Consider the following 17,779-nt stretch of genomic DNA (forward strand, 5'->3'; position numbering starts at 1 on the left):
TTCAGTGTTAGTGGGAATGGGAAAAAGAAGTCTCTCTGAACTGATAACTATGTTTAGCTCGTCTCCAATCTCAGCTTCCCTGTCTGTAAGATGGAAATGCCTACATTACAGGTATGACTGGGAGACAAATTCCTTAATGACTTCTGCACACAGAGAGTAAACTGACAGGAGGATTGTATACATTGCAGACAGATGCATCCAATTGCCTAGAACAGCTCAGCTCAGACACGATTTGACTTCTATTATCTTTACATACTACTGCTTTTTCCTGCCCATACTTGAGCTTAAATTCTATTATTCTAAAAATCAACAGCAGATTTAGAACAAAAAAATTAAGCCTTCAAGAACAAAAAAGCAAAAACTGCTTCTTTTGAGCAGGACAGTAGTGGCTCAGAGTGGTGGTTGCCTGAAAGCCCTATAGGGGAGGGACAAAAAGACTCTTTAAAATTAATACTGAGCCTAAAAAGAGTGGCATATTAATAAAAGTAACTTGCACAGATAACCTAAGATTCATCATCACTCTTTTCATAGACCTGCTACAGAAGCATTATTACCAAATCCCCATGAAAACCAAGTAATACCTTCCTGCTCTCCCCTCTTTTTTTTTTTTTTTTTTTTTTAAATACAGTATCCTGGATTACTTTATAACATTAACCAGAAAACAATTCAGCCCCTCACAGATTGATGTAAAAAACTAAGGGCTATTTCACATAATACTTGAAATGCACCACTACTGACAGGAGTTTCTCAACCGTACCTTCTCTGGGGAGATTTCTACAGGGCTTTTGAGTATCTAATGTCTTTGCCAGTAGCGTGACATAACGACACAGTACACAGGAAGACAACCCTAGGCAAGAAGAACAAAGTTATACAGATAAGCATGCAACTCCAAGAAGCCTCAGACTCTGCAAACTAATTTCCAGGGAGACGTGCCTGTACTTAATACACCACAGTAAACAGGAATTCCTGAGCACCCACCTGGTTGCTGCATAGTATCCACCCTGTGACCTTATACATGGAGAATAAACGAAGCAGTGAGGAGCAGTAAGTTGCTTCCAGATTGGGTGCCATTTTCTTAACTGAGAATATAGCAAAAACAAACAAAAAACAACAACAAACCACCCCACAAACAAAAAGCCCACCTCCTCACTCCCCCCTAAAACCCTGACTACTTTAAGGCTGAAACCTTTTGTGAAGGTTGCATCTACTCTGACCCTAACTAAGACGTTCAGAACTGCATTGTAGGAATAATTCCCATATTCAGCTAGAGGAAAGACAGCATAGCTTATAATTCCTAAAGCAGAGGAAATGCTCCTGCCTGGGAGTGAAGGGTGGAATGAAGGCTAAAACGTAGCTAGAAGTCTTTGGGAAAGCAGAGAGGAATCTTCCTATTTTTTCCTGAAGAGGCATTTGCAATGAGACACTTGGATAACACTCAGGGCAAGACACTTGTGCTCCAGGCTGAGTTAGGTTCAAAATAAATTTCACCAGGTACATGAAAAGATACAAGTTCAGGGATTTCTTTTGATTCCAATATATGACATTCAGACCCCTGACAGAGACATGAAAAGCAGACGGGGGCTGATCCGGTAAGGCTAACTCTGCATGTAGAGAAGGACAGTAAAATGGAGTTTCTTCTAACCATATTAGCCTCCCCATATGGGGAAAAAGCCCCTCACACCTCATTCCTTACATATCCGAGATCCTTCTGTGCTGCCAGTGTCCTTTTCTGTCACCAAATTAAGCTGCTTCCCTCACAGATGCATTATACTGTAATAATAGCTCCCTTGGGCTCCAGGCCTGTAAACTTAAAGGTCAGCCCAAGCTGAAGGCACGAACCATGTAACATGCCATAATCTATCTAGGCTTTCTGATATGTCAGCATGTGTTAGGGTTCCTTATTCCTTCAGAGCACAGGGCTCTGATCCCAAAGCTCAACAGCTACACTACAGCAGTAGAGCACCATCGTCAGGGTATACATTCAGATGAAATGGTTAACTCAAAACTTTCTGATTATTAACACTAAAAAGCCCAAATCCTCATTTCCACTCAGAGATGTGGGACCTTCCAGAGATCTTTACTGATCCTCAGCTCTCATTTAGTTTACAGTAAATCTATAGCAACTTTCCTGCTGTGCACAGATTGAGACTGGTATAAAATGGCAGTGGAATTTTCCTACTCTTTTGTCAGTCTTTCTGTCCTGCCCATCAGCTGTTTCGGTACAGTGGATCTATTCCTATTTGGTGAAGCAATGGAACAAGACAAGAGGACTGCGGCCAGAGTTTCCGTTTGAACTCCTCCAGATGAGCAATGCTCATTAATACTGTGCAGGTTCCCTCTTAAATAAGATTAGCTCTGGTAGTCACCTTTGGCTCTCCTAAGCATGCCCTAGTCCCTGACTAGGGCTAGTCCCTGAAATTTTTTTTTTTTTTTTTTTTTTTTGCTTTTCTGGGGAGGGATGCAAAGTTTGTTCGTTTGTTTGTGAAGTGGGTATTTCACCCAAAGCAAGAGATGAACTCCAGAATCCCTTCAGAAAGGCTAAGCAAGGCAGATGCACACTTACAATCTCTGCTCTTAAGGGTATGAAAATTCATTTGAAAAGAACAGTAAGCTAATTTTGCATAACCAGTTTCTTCAATAAGTCTGCATTTTTCCCTTGCCCCACTAAAACCAGCAAGCAGCTTTTCCAGAAGTCGATCTCACAGACTAATAACTGGTCAGAGAAAGCTTTCAATGACAGATGCCGTGTTCAAGTGGTCACTTAATGCTGGGTTAGTCCTGTGATTCTCTCTCAGCACAAGTGCATGAAGGCCTCTGAATGCAAATGTAACCCCCAGCTCCAGTACCCTATGGATCAGTCACTGAAAGGGGACACACTAGGAAGGAGCTATTGCTTCTACAACCTCAAGAACTCCTTTAGCCTGAATAATGAACTGACAATCCAGCACCAGTTCTTGCTTAAAAGCAGCGAGGTTAGGCACACCGGTAGCAGCTGTAAAAATCTATGGCTTTCATTTTGCTAAAACTTAAGTGCAGTATGAAAGCCAACAACAAGAATAACCTTCTACAAAGAAGGCAAAGAAGGAAAGGCCCAAGTATTAGGATGACATGCAATGAACAGGAAATCTTGATGAAGCTGACAAAGTCCAACTCATTGTGAAAATGCAATCCTTCTGTCTTTTCCTCAGAGGAAGCTAACACAACTACTTTACCTAGAGCCAGTCCATTGTTCTGCCTTACACAACCACTACCCAGAGTGTGTGGCAGACAAAAGTCAATATAACGCTTCTTGTAACAAAATCAAAGCACTACCAAACTTTGCAGCCACTTCCATTAGAAGTTCACAGGCAGGATATGAAGTTGTATTCCCTTAGTTTTTTTTTTTTTTAAACTACTAAAGCAATATGAACTGGACATTCTTGCACCAGCTAGTTAGCTGTTATGTGACTGTTACACAGGTATTTCAAAATGTTTACCCCAGACAAAAATGATTAAGTTCTTAAAGAAAAACCTCATGATCTCTTTGCTATTTGCTTTCTCATAACCTCCAGGAAAACCAGACATGGACCAGGAACAACCATGCTCAGTACACAGAAAAGGAGCTCACACACGTCGGTGGAAGAAAGGTGCGCCAACGGAAAAGTTCAATTCTAGTTTCTGCCACCGATTCACTCGCATCTCATAGTTCCCTTCTTGAGAATGGGAGACGATGCCCAGCTGATAGGAAACCTTGCAAAGCTCTGTTCATCCATTTCTGGAAACAAATTCAAGACCCTAGGCAGAGCTATGCAGGTCTCTGCTGATTAGCTGGTGCAGTGCAGATGACAGAAGGATGTTCAGATTTTTCCTTACTGGACAGTGATCTTAAAAAGCTTTCCGATAGCATAATTTAGCTTCTCAGCTTGATGGCACTATAATACCTTCCTAGAAGATCAGCACCAGCCAGTGACTGACTGGCTGATTACAGAGGTCTGACCTCTGCCGTCCACCACTAAATTTAGTATTATCCTAAATGATTCCCTCTCCTTCCTTTTGTTTACACTACTCAAACATGGCTTGGCAGTTATCCACCTTCCTTCTTGCCCAAGCGACACACTGCATTACTGCCACTGAGATGTTGAGAACATGTTTAGCTGTCTCCGCACTATGCCTGCCTTATCTCAGTCTGTTTGTTGTCCTCCATTCCGATTTCTAAAGCTGAGACACAAAAGAGACTGGCAGAGTGGTTGCTGTTGTGACTGCCAGTCACCTGCACACATATGATGATGCGGTTGCGCTGGATCATGTTTTGGGCAAGCAATGCAATGAGCACTATTAACTGAAAAAAAGGAGCTGAGGCACCGAGGCTGGGCTCTTAGTCCTGCCTGGGGTGGCTGAGCTGCAGGCACTGATTTGCAAAGGCTGCGGGAACTCTAGCCTTAACTGACCATCAGCAGTGAAACACTGACTGGGACTTGCCCTTTTCTTTAGCAGATCCAGCTCTTACAGACCAAAGGGTCACAGTTACGGAGCTATTGCTGGAAGAAGTCGTGGTCAGCTGTCAAGGGCTGCTCTTGGGTGAGAGCTGACAGATGGAAACATGTCCTCCTGCCAGACTACCTGAAGCACACAAAGCTTTCCTGGGGCATAGTAAGCCTCTGGGAAAGACGGACAAGAATGCAGACTGCTCATCATCTTAGGCTTCGGGGTTTTTTTCTCCCTTGAAACGTTCTTGCCTCTAAACAAATAATATGCTGTTTTTAACAAGGCTGCCAGGTTACCATATATACTGTCACAGGTCTCAGGAACGAGAAACACAGAAATATGAATTCACTACACCTGCTGACACATTCACAGTTGCTGCCAAAAGACCTGGGATCTTATGGGCACAGAAGACAGAAGGGACAGCGAGTGAGCATCTTTTCCATGCGCTGCAGCCTTCAACCCATCCAGTGGAAATTTGGCATTCTATATATCAAACGCTCAACTCAAACCAGCACAGGCTTTGCTATGCTATTCACGCTGCGGAGATAGTCTGTATCACACTTAGCTCACCATGCTACCTATGACCCCAAACGATGCACTGTAAAGGCTAGACATCGCAAAGAGAAGTGTTTTACTTGCTCTGTTTTCCTAAGAACTACCCTAGTTTACTTCTGATTGAACAATAATCTGTACTCCTATGGGGTTGGAGAAATTTGGTTTCTAAGGGAATTTGACAGCAGCTCTGAGTTTATGGAAGAAAAGAAAAGGCACTTAAGGGGATTTTGTTTGTCACTTGAAAATAAGCCTAGAGGAAATAGAATCTTCAATCCAAATTTAATTAAAAACTGATAAACCAAAAGCCTTGTGAAGTTCTGTTCTTACAGAACAAGAACACAATGCTGATAAGCAGTAAGAATAAAATAAGAACACAAGATTAAGAATTAAAACCCAAATAAAAATGGGCCAAACCGATCGCCACTGTAATGCAATGGCTCTGGCAGACTCGCACCACAACAGAATCGATCCCATTATGCTTAGTAGGAGTTTGGGAAGTAATATGAAAGCAACTTCCCACCGTCTTCACAGATTCACATCCTCTAAGGGTAAAGCATTCAGAACTGAGGATTACTGGGAAGATATGGTTCAAGTCTTTGGCTCTTAGTCAATGGCTAGCTGAAAAGGCCAGACTTACCCAGGCAAGTGATGCCATGGAAATACATGCATGTGAAGGATTCCTGCAAGAGGGAAGAACTGTAGTAAAAGCGACAGAATTAAGGGGCAGATATAACACTGACTGCAATACAATTCTGCCAGTTTATACCAGCTGCGGATGTGATAAAGATGAAAATATTAGCTAAAATTAATACCTGCTACAAGTAACCCTGTCAGAAAGCACATCATCCTCTGCCATTTAGTTTGTGTACAAATGACAACTGCCCATTACACATTTATTATTTCCTCTATCTCTTAAGATATCTTGAAGCCAAGAAAAGAACTTTCTGGAAGATATGCTTTAGCCAAGCACAACCCTGAGCCATGCTATATGAGAGTAGACTACAGATTTTTAACAATCCTTTGAAACCTTAAAATATATGTATTTGCATAAACAGACTTTTCTCCTCTCATTTTAAACCTGCAGATTGTATGTTTCAAGCCATATACTTCAGTTGTGCTCATGCAGTAGAGATGTTCAGTATCTAAAATTAGACAAAAGTTCACTGTAAGCATTGCACTATATTTGCTGGGTATCAATTTTCACTAAAGAGTCTGTTTTGCCTTATTGCCTTTTACTTTATATCTCACTTTATACAGTCACAAAGCACTAGTTCCAGTTCTGGCATTGCCTGGGCTACATTCAGTTTATGAGAGAAGAGCTGACAAAAATCAATTTTGCTCCTGCTTAAATGTAGAGCAGCATATGGGCTGCTCTAACTAGCACCAGTTTGTACTGATTAATAAAGATCTCCGTTAGTTAAGAATAAGTGATCATTGCTATTCACAGTGTATCTTTATCTTCCTCCTCTACCACAGACTTTCCCTCAGTGCTGACGCACCTGGGAATTTCCCCTTATATGGGGGAAAACATCCCCTGCTTGGCTGGCTTTCTGAGCCCTCTGTGTTTTCCCAGCTGTACCAAGGTGCAGTTGTAGCTTCAAAACATTGTTTAAATACAAAGCGCAGACTAGATGATCTCTTTTTAACTTTCGCCCCCTCTAGTGATTTGTCTTGATTACTTTGGTCTAGAGCACAACAAATAAAATGGTCACATAAATAGGCTCTTAACTGGGATTACAGTATCCTAGGTTAAAATAGCAATAGAAATAAAAACACAGGTTACTAAGCACAGGCGGATGTTATTTCCAAGCAGCTAGTTCTGGATAGTTCTCAGAACAACATGCCAGGAAAATTCCACTTTTGGGGTGGCTAACACTTCCTTCTCTGCAAAGGAAATCCACTGAGAAGACACGTAACTTGAGATGGTTACACCCAAGTAACCCCATCTCCTGGATCCATCCATCTGCTTGTCTCTAGTTTTATCCTCCTTGTTCCATCCTGTTCTCAGAGATCCTTCCTTCTACTTTCTCTCAAACCTAAATACACTAATCCCAATTAATTCAATAGCAAAGCCTGCTGCTAACGAATCATTGGCTGCCTTCACATTACTACCTCTTGCACCCAAGAACAAGGGATGCTGTCTAACAGAGGCGCACATACAGGAATCAAGCCAAGGCTACATAATTACTTAGCACAACAGAAGAGGTTAGAACAGTATTCAACCACTAGTTTGTTCCAGAAAGGGAAAGCTAAAAACCAGTACAGCTGCAGATGCATTCTGATTTGGGAGGAATTTCTCTGTGCACAGTACATGGCCCACACACAGGGCACGCACACGCAGGCTGGCTCCACGCTTCCTGACCTCAAAGCTACACGTTGTGCAGCTGGGCTCGAGCTGAGGCTCTGAGCAAACGGGCATGACAGGCAGGTTATACCTGAGGCAGGCCGAAACACCTCCACAGCACTGTGCTAGGCACACATACGCAAAAGCTTGGCATCACCTGTGCCACAACCCACCGCACGCAGACACACCTCGAAGCACCATGCGTGTATCGCCAATCCCACTCAGGTACTGCCAATCCCGCTCAGGCACCACGCATGTATCGCCAATCCTGCAATCAGGCTAAGGCTTCCTGAAGTAAAAATCTCTTTAGGTAGAGAGGTGAGAAAGAATATGGAGATAAAACCTGGCTGGGAAAAGTAAGTAGCAGCTCTGCTGATCTTCATGGAACTGGGACTTTGCAGGATGTTTGCTGTATGGAACAAGCTGTCACTTATGTCTAGAAAAATGACTGCTACCTATTCTGAAATCAAATGCGCACCAGGATAAACATTCTTTGTAATGAATACATACCGAGTTGCTTATGCAAAGGTTTGAGTAAAGTACAATGCATATACCCTTAGCAATCTCATAATCCTAGAGAGCGTACAGATATTTGACCCTCAGCAGATAAATCTGAGGCAGGAGTATGGCTTCATGTATCCAGCTAGACCAATTTAATTAACTATGTGAGCATTAATTATTGCTTGTTGCTGTTTTTATTTCAGAAAACCCAACTGGCATTTTACCATATCAATATAAAGCAGAATGGCTACTAAACCAGCCTGATCTCAGACCCTGAACATTTTAGATTGATGATCGTTTCTTTGCAGTTCTTACTGGCAAAGAACAATTAAAAAAAAAAAAAAAAAAAGAGTTCCTCAAAGAACAGCAGAGCCAGAAAGGGTATCAATTAAAAGACCAGCTAAAGGAATCAAATTTCCTCAGATACTTAAAACCTGCTTATCAGCCTATGTGCGATATGATATACATTACTGTACTTTTTCTACCCCAAGTGATCTACAAATAAAGCAAATTGTTCAAATAAGCTTCATATTTAAAGAACTGGGATAAGCTTCATATTTTAAAAAAAACAGGATGAACTTCAAACTCCTCCACTTGTAACACTACCATAAAGACACAGATTTGTGCAGAGAGATGAGGTACACATCACTCTGCTATTTCTTACAACTGTGGATTAAGCGACTGCACCAGAGGACATTTGGTTCCAGTGATGTTCTAGTGATATTGGGTGGAGGAGGGAGAGATAAGTTTGTTGCATCAATTTGATTCAATTTATATGTCCTTAATGCTGTGCTAGATTGCCTCCTTCCCATTAATGTTTTTCTTAAACTCATTAACTGGAACACTCTGCAGAATAAAGTGTTTTTAGGTGGGGGTGGAAGTAATGGCACATCCAGTCTCTTTGTTTAATGGGATTATTTCAGCTCCTTATGCTATGTGAGCCATGCTAAAACAGCATTTTCATGTTAACTCTGCTACATAATTAGTACCATTTCAAACTGGCAATGCAATTGTTTATATTACACTATCAATTACATTAGTTTTGCCATATGAACCATTACTACAGTACTGTATTTCACTGCATTACATGCTAATTTGCACCTCTGGCAACTGCATACTCACCTTTGTTTCCAGTTCTCTATGGCAACCCTCAGCAAATTGGGCACCTGCTCTTCAATTAACATAGCAGGTTTACTACTGTGAGAAGAAAAAGCAAAATGTTCAAGGGTGTTTATTTTGAAGCAAACTTCAGAGCTTTTGCTTACTTTGCAATTCAAATACCTTTCATTATTAAAAAGGTAAAAGAGTATTATAGCAGTTATATATTTGGAACATATTTGGGCATTAGAAGAGATAAAGCTGTTTGTGTGTGTGAGGATTTAGCCGCTGTTCTATAAGTCTCTTTTTCCCCCTAGTAACTTAGTATTTGGTGACTTAAAATTCTGCCAGGCTGACAGAAACTACCGACATAGACGGCATTTTGGCCTTTTTTCCTCCAAGATCTTGCTCCTCAATAAAACAACCAACCAACCAAAACAAAAATCTTCAGATACTCCTACAGTCCAAAACAGGCCCCACATGAATGGTACAAAGCCATCTCAACAGAAGCCTAGCTACTTCAAAAAGGTAACTAAGCAGAGAGAAGGACCAGAATTTAGTCCTCTAACCCATGGCAGATGGTGTGTTTGTAAGGCAGACCTCGTGCAGCTCAGGGCTGTCTCCTGGAATAGTACCACTCACACGCATGCAGGAGAGCTTAGCCCCAGGAACCAGCTCCTCGACACCTCCGCCAGCCTGCTGGCAACACGCTCCAGCGCTGCGTAACCCCCTGAACTGGGAGGCAGCATTTTGAGGGTCAAAGGAGGCATTTCTGCTCTGGTAACACATGCACACACAGTAACTCTGAGGTTTGTGGGGAATAGTATCTGCAAAAGGCTCTGGTATGAACTTGGAGAGCCTGGAAGTCTCAAAGCCATAGCCACAGAGCTGCATGGATTTATGAGCACAGCAGACAGATGCTGCAGAGTAAAATATGCCAGCTTAAACAGAGCTTTACTTTCTGTAAGTAAGAGGTACCAACCAAAAGAAAGATAGCCAGAAGCTGATTCTGCAGCACTGGGTGGGGGGAGAGGAGAGAAAAATCAACTCTATTGACTTACTCTTACGCAGTGCCCCCGTTAACCAGCCAAACTTTGAATGGCACAAGAAGAATTCTCAAACACTCCCAGATTAGTCCTTGACAGAGGGATTTGAATTTGCTCAATACAGGGTATTGTTCAGTCTGGGCTGAAGGGTCAACAGTTTTCTGATACCATGGGGACATTGAAAAATCTGAAATATTAACACCAAAAAACAGACAGAGGACAGAGTAAAGACAATGCATGGAGTTCAGTGCTCAAACCCACAGGAAGGAACAGTGCTGTGCATATCAGTTTAAACAAATGAACAGCAAATTATTCAAAGAACAAGAGAAAACAGCAGCAAATATGTCACTTTCCAAGCATTTTCAAGCACTAACAAAAGACACACAACACGGACAATGGAGAACGAAAACAGCATTAGTGGACCAGAGGAAATCTTTGTAGGAGCAGTGGAAAATCTTCCCTACCAACTCAGGTCCACCGCAGTTTTGCTGCTTCCTCAAGACGAAGAACTGCAGCAGTTGAAGGCAGTGTATCACCTCCATCATCCATCCTGCTCATCACCTTGTGGTGCAGTCAACACAACAGAAAACATACCTCCATCTTGACCACAGCTGTTCACACTTAGTATAGCATTTACACTGCTGAGACAGCTGTATTTCGCTGCAACAGAAAGACTAGGATGCGTGACTTCCAGAGGCTCCAGCATGAGACAGCTGAATCAGTCCTGAAATGCTATAGACTGCTTGGTTCAAAGGCCCTGTGCACCTCCCAACCCCTGTCAGCCACAGCACCACTGGAGATGAACGTGGCTTGTGCCCAAGCTCCAAACTCTTGCTCATCTGACTGCCTTGCTCTGACGCAGTGACATTCACCTTTGCTGGCTCATGGTTAAAAATCACTCCTCACAGTAGCCTCTGCTTTACTTGTGATTATAAACCATACCATAGGGTCTCTTGGGCAACACATGAGTCCACAAGCCATGGGGGAGGAACCACTGCTCTCAGTCAAGGCCGGAAGATACTGGAGAAAACTCTGCTCCAGTTTTTCCCCAGGACTAAATGAATCCAGAGGCAAGGCTGACTCACACATAACGTTTCCCTGGATGCACCCTGCACAGAGGGAAGCCCGCCTCTGTGGTAAGGAACTTAATTCTCCACGGCTGTCCATCATCTCTTTTACAGTATAGAGAGTGAAATGCAGTACAAAAGGGTGGGTGAAGCCCTAAATTCAGTATCTGCTTTATAGCTATCTTTTGAATTTTATTAAGCTCCAAAGCCTGACAAACAGGATTTTTTCTCTGAAGTGGGTTTTCCCTAGCCACAGCTTTGCACAAGAGCAAATAAAACCCCATCGTTAATAGCTATTATTCCCAGCTAGAGTGCAAACAACAGCTGATGTAATATAATGATGTTCTCGTCACACTCTGGATTTTAGGCTTATATTAAACACTAGACACCGGTCGGGGCAGGGCAGGGGGAGAGAAGTTCCCCAACTGGGACAAGGGGAAAATCCACTAATCGGTCAGCGCTTACATTTACCTCTTCAGTCATCTCCTACCACTGGAGGCTCAGACAAACACATTCAAAATGAACTGGAGCAAAGAGCTTGGCATGAAAGCCCAGCTTTAAAAAAAAAACAACAACAAAAAACCAAAGAGACCAAAACATCCCCCAAAACACCCCCCACACCACAAACTACAAACCTCTCTTTGTAAAGACAATCAATATATGAAGAAAGCCCAAGCAAAATTTATAATAGATGAAACTACCAGAATTTGCAGTGATTAAGAAGAGAGAGACCAGTAAGAGATTCCTCAAGAAAGCATAATGGAAGAACAAAGCAGAGTTGAGAACTCTGATTTTACTGCGCAGCGCTTTCAGTCACAGATGCCTAACCTGCATCTGTTAAGACAAAAGGCCAAACCAATCCCAGCTATCAGTGAATATCCCCCTCCCTTTTGTGAGCACATAAAATTAAACCAAAGTTACCACCAGATTTTCCCAAGTTCAGATCTTTTTTAGTCACCTTCACTAGGGCCCAGCTTTCAAATACAGCCAGATCACATCTCCCTGCGACATTCTTTGAATGTTGTGCCAACACAGAAAAGGCTTTCTTGAAAAACTAATGCCGATTGCAAGTGTTCAGCCCTTCTCTAAATTCACTTCATAACGTTCACTTGTTTGCTGTAGTGTGACAAATAGTCTCATGTTGGATCAAAAAATTACACATGCCTAAGACATTATAGGTTATGAACTATATTTTATAAATTCCTCCTATTTCGGCTTGAACATTGCTGTCTCAGTTTCAAAAAAAAAAAAGAAAAAATATATTTAGGGAATATTCCCATTCTCCAGTAGATGGCCCATGCTAAAACACCTCCAGGATGCTGAAAGAGGCAAGTTGTTCTTATCCTACCCCTCAGCATCTTCCTTCACCTGGAACTGCAAAGGGTATTGAGGTCAGTGGGAACCCGTCCAATCTCAGCAGAATTTGGATCTAGCCACAAATACTATTTTATAAGGCTCCAGATTTGAAAGAAAAATAAACATGTTTTTAGACTGTGGTATTGTTTCAACACTCCAAGTAAAACTGAGCTGAAAAAGAACGGAACTGAAGACATCGTATTCTTTTTACAAACACAAGTCAAGAATTACCTTAATTATATATGGGATATAGGGGTGCCACAACATATTAGAATGAAAATGACTTTTTTTGCAGAAGCAATGTGCAAATAAGCAAGCATAACATATCCAACTGTGCCCCTTTCTTAACAAAACTACGTGAACAAAATGCACCCTTAAAAAAACGTATCGCTGTACTATTTCCACACCAATCAGGCAGCAAAAAATTATCCTAAATTAAAGCTAATGTAATGAGATGCAAATTAGCTATCCTACACAGTTGTTGCACATACTACTTGCCATGAAATAAAGTATGAAGAAAACACTCTTTCATATCAAGCTGATGCACTTGCAATTATTTCAGAATTAATACAACTTTCAATTAAACATTGGATTTTATATGAAAGCAGAATGATTAGGAATGCTTTAGGCTTTTTTTCCTAAAAAAAATAATAATAAAAGAAAGCTAACTAGAGGAGAGGTCATTAATTTCCCTGTATGATTCCATTCTTCTCTGCAGCTGTGACATTAAGGTTAAAAAATATCACTGCCTGACTTAATACAACTTCTAACTTGTTGCATGAAAAGCATTCTTTTGGAGGGGAAAATCTAAAGAAAAAGAAATTGGAACCTGCAACTCTGTGGTCCTGAAAGAAGTGGGAAGAATGAAGTGGCCTGCTTGAGTAGTTTTCTTCATACTATTTGGACTTGTAAATAAATTGCCCTTGATTCTATATTACTTTGTCCACTGATAATCACTTAGGTCCATGCAGAACAAAAGTGATCTGGGTATAGAACAGTAATTTGCTGTCTCTGCACTTTACCTCTACCCGTACAGAGGTTTCGCACTGTCACACATGGGATTTGCAAAGCTGACTAACCTGCTTTTGCTGCCTCTCATACACCTCTTCTACAAACTGCAACATAGAGCAAACCCATTTCCTCCAACTACCACATTTTTCTTTTCATGATTATCCTTTAAAAGGCACAAACTGAAAGTGAGATGCAGAGCTAGTGGACTTTTTTGAGCTATGGTTGAGGATAAAAGTAGTATGACCCCCTAGATAAATATATGGTTCATTACAAGTGTTCTGGCTCACTATATTCTACTGATCAAAAGCCTAAATCACACACTTAGTGACATTAAGGAGCTATATTATGATTCGAGTTAGATGAGGAAAAAAACTCTACATGAGAACAAAAGGGAAAACCTAGGCATTACTACTAGGAAGCACAGAGTTACTGGAACACAGCAATTCTACACCAACAGGATCTCTTGGTGCCCCAACACACACATCTGAAGGCAGAATTTCATCCTAAACGTTCAGTGTCTGGGGCAGGGGTTACACCGCTTCAGAACAGCGGCCTGTACACATGCACAGCTCAAGATCTCTCTTCACAGAGCTGCACTTCCAATTAGATTCTTTTCATTCAGCTATTAAACAGGCAAATTCAACTAGCACTGCACTACTTCAAAAGTATTCTTAAAAAGCACAACTAAAATGTTTCCAAAAGTAGTCTAGTGGAATGCTATGAATTTGGGAACTATGTATATCTTTTTGAAATGTTGAAAGTTCTTGACACAAAAAACTGCATTTGTAGCAAGAAGTTGGCTGTTGTGGGAAGCAGAACGGAGGAAGTACGTTGCAGAAGAACAGCCTAATATTAGTCCACGGTTACGTCACTGTGGAAGTGATGGTTTAGCCCTCAAATACAAGAAACAAGCTATGTTACTAACGTAGCCTATAACCGAACTTGCTTTATCAGTATCGCGTCCTGCGATACTACTTCACAGGTGGAGGAGCAAGTCACTCTGATAATGAACTAGCAGAAAGTGCTTCCTCGCATCCAGCATTCACTGTGTGTGCATGTTACCTAGCGAACAGAGGCTGCACCAGGGGGGAAAAAAAAACAGGCAACAAGTCTGCTTGTCTCACTGCAGTTGTTTCCTGTATTAAACACTCATTTTATCCTTTTCAAGGAGCCCAATTCCAGACACCGCAGCACCTTTTCACTGCTGTAGCCCACATCAGGTCTCACTTAGTCATGGCTCTGACCCACAGATACAAGAGTGATCCCTTGCAGCAGTCCTGTTTTTGTTTTACCCACCGTCTCAGAAGAGTCCCTCTCGTGGCCTAAGTCAGCAAGATGAACCACTGCTTGTTTCTGTGAAGCCAGTCTGAATTGCACAGCCTGAGGTCGTGGCTCTGAGGGGCATATTCTCAAGAAACACTTTCTCATGAAAGTAGTATTTTATTTTACAGAACCACTGACTACCAGCTCTTCCCATTGAATGCAGCATATTCATATTACGGGTGTAAAAACAATGCCTCCCATGCCAATGGGATAATGCAGTCTTAAGTGCAATAGCTCTAGGATTGATTCAATCAGCAGCATTTAAGTCATGCATGATGAAGTATTAGTTCCTAAAAAAACTGCATACTGATTTATTTTGGACTACTAATGTTGACTGAAGGCCATTTTCCCTTCTCTTTTGTACTTATTTTTTCCCAGTACACAGTTTAATAAAGACCTAGAAACCTTAATAAAGACCTAGAAGGGGCTGGCAGGGGGAAACCCACACAATAAAAACATCCTATATTTCCAGATCACGGCTCTCTAGGTCGTCTTTAGGCGATCTCTGTGAATTCCAGCCTAAACTTGTAAGTCTCTTCTACATATCCGCCACTCTCCCATTTCCGATCATTTCAAATCTGGCTCAATAAAAGCCATCTGAGAACAAAGGACATGAATACTGATGACAAGTTTTGCATCTAAATGATGTCTTAGACAGTTTTAAAGGGAACGCAAATTTCTTGTCCAGTTTCAAGGACACAGCACTGTGCAAAAGGAAAGGCTTAGTCCAGAACTTCCACTCCTGACACACCCACAGTGCCTCAGTCATCTAGGTTTAGGATGGCCAAGAGCTGCAGGAAGAAGTACTTCTGGTTCCACATCAAAGTGCATGACTGGTAGTAATTACTCCTCCAACACCTTTCACCACAACCTTGGCAGCACTCCCTCCTCCCAAGATCTGTAATTTAAACTACTTGTGTGATTGTGCCCTAATCCAGATGAAAAGAGGCCAACTTTTTAAAGAACATGAGCTAGTCTTGACTGAAGGAAACTAGGGATTGACCACAGAAATGAGCCCACTGGTAGATGTGAAAGACTACCAGGAGGAACTGCACCAGTTAGCATAGCTGTTGACCAGCTTCACCTTTGCCTGCAGCCCCAACATGCAGGCTTATACAGGACTGAACTGTGCATCAGTCTTATGCTTCTTTCTCCTCTGCAAAGGGAAGAAATTCTTCTTACGGAATCACTGTGGTAAGCAGCATCAGTGTTTACAAGTCCCCATACCTCTCCTTACAAGGCTCTCAGAGGATGGCAAGGGACTGTGCCAGGGTCTCCCAGCTTCTTGCAAGAACTCCTGTTCAACATTACTGCTACTTTGCTTGCCAAAGGAGCATGTGTGAAAGCTCACAGTATTCAGACAACGGCTTGCTCTTCTTTTCTCCTGGTTGGCCTTACTGGCATGAGTTAGTATTGGAATTTGAGAACAGGAAAAGATGCATGCTGTTTTACCCCAACAACACCACCCCTGAAACCACAGCTCCCATGATCAGCTAAGACCCCTCACTCAAATCATTGAACCAGCATTATAGTTAAGATCCTGGCACCTGCCTGATAAACTGAGATGTGGTGCCATTTTCAGTGGTGACTTGGGTACAAACCTTCAAAAGCTGTTCAGTACACATCCACAGCACCAAGACCTGACATGAATTTTTTTTGAATGCTAGATGCCAGGAAGCCAAGGAAGCACAGCCTTGCTACACAAGGAGCTTTTAAGCTCTGCTTTGCTCTGCACCCAATCTGAACAAATTATACATGGCAAGAAAGACACAGCACTTGCAGGAAACCATCGAGAATTACAGCTCCAAAGGGTCCAATGTCCTATCCACCAACATCAACAGGAGCAAAATGAATCTACTATGTCTTTCTTTTAAAAAGGTTAAAGTAAGTTTAAAGACAATGTTGTGGTAGACAAGCAGATCAATTAAACTAGGACATTGCAGCTGCCCTTCTGAGAAGGGAAAAGTAACAAACACCAGACTTACCTAGCAAGAGCACTGCTGCTTGCTGGAAAAATATTTTGCCGTTGGTACTCATGTTCCGTTAACACGGTAATTTGTTTTAGGACTTGCAATGTCTATAGTTTACAGGGGATTGCATACTATCTGGACCTGGAAGGGGAACTGAATGAAGAATTCAGTAAGATTAATACAGAACTGTCTTGTTTGACTTTCAACTGTTTAAAAAACTTGTACATGCTTAGTCCACAATCCACCCCATCCTACCCTTGATAGAAAGGCATCCACTGATTTTACAGTCCCTGGGTGAACCACAACCCTCTTTCCCTTCTTTTTCTTATTGCCATCTGACAGTTGATGTAAGGAGCCTAATCCTTTTTTTAATTAGATATTTTTGTATACCCCTCTGCTTCTTTATGTTTAAGCAGGAGAGTCCACAGCTGTAGAAACTGCTGAATTTAGGTGTGTTTGCAATTAGATAGCAGCTTTACTAAATCAAAAGCAGAAGAGTGCCAGCTGTAGACTGTTTCTCCCTCCCCTCCTCCTCTCTGGGAGTTCTTGTCTAGGCATTGATAAATTAAACTAGGCATCTCCTTTGACTAAGATGGATGGCAAGCTTAAATGATATCCACTGAACAAATGGCTGATTTGTGTATTCTTCCATTCAGGATTAGGCTAATAAGATGTTCATTTATGGATCTATTACTCAGTCATTTAACTGTGTGAAATAAGAGGAGTGGGTAAGTTCTCCAATCTAGGGATTGATTTCCATCTTTTTAGGTTATGTAGAGGATTTGCTAAAGTAGTTCAGTAAAACAAGTCAAAATACTTATTAAACTGACACAGTACTTTAAAACACATTAGAAAAACTAGGCGTGTTTGAAAACTCCAGGTTTGAAGCAGCTGTAATCCTCCCCATTTTAATGGGGGGGGGGGACGGGGAGGGGGGACAGTTGTTGTAAGCATGCAGAGTCAGATTTTCTCAGAGGGAAACAAGAAAACCAAAGCCAGTGGCATTGTCTGAGCAGTCTGTGGGCCCCCTTGCTCACTGCTGCA

At 41.8% G+C, this 17,779-nt stretch overlaps 1 long non-coding RNA gene across 12 annotated transcripts in view; it reads right to left on the reverse strand.

The window, feature by feature from the left end:
- LOC104147940 (uncharacterized) overlaps window positions 1–17,779 on the reverse strand; it is a 213,293-nt gene that overhangs the window by 86,377 nt on the left and 109,137 nt on the right. For 9 of the 12 annotated variants that reach the window (XR_011134834.1, XR_011134838.1, XR_011134844.1 and 6 more), the window contains one exon: window positions 16,751–16,888. The exons of the other annotated variants lie outside the window; for them this stretch is intronic. This is a non-coding gene — a long non-coding RNA (uncharacterized lncRNA). The remainder of the gene's footprint in view (window positions 1–16,750; window positions 16,889–17,779) is intronic. 12 annotated transcript variants of the gene reach the window in all.

Source organism: Struthio camelus, chromosome 16 (assembly GCF_040807025.1).
Source record: "Struthio camelus isolate bStrCam1 chromosome 16, bStrCam1.hap1, whole genome shotgun sequence".
In the NCBI taxonomy this organism is placed as follows: Eukaryota; Metazoa; Chordata; class Aves; order Struthioniformes; family Struthionidae; genus Struthio; species Struthio camelus.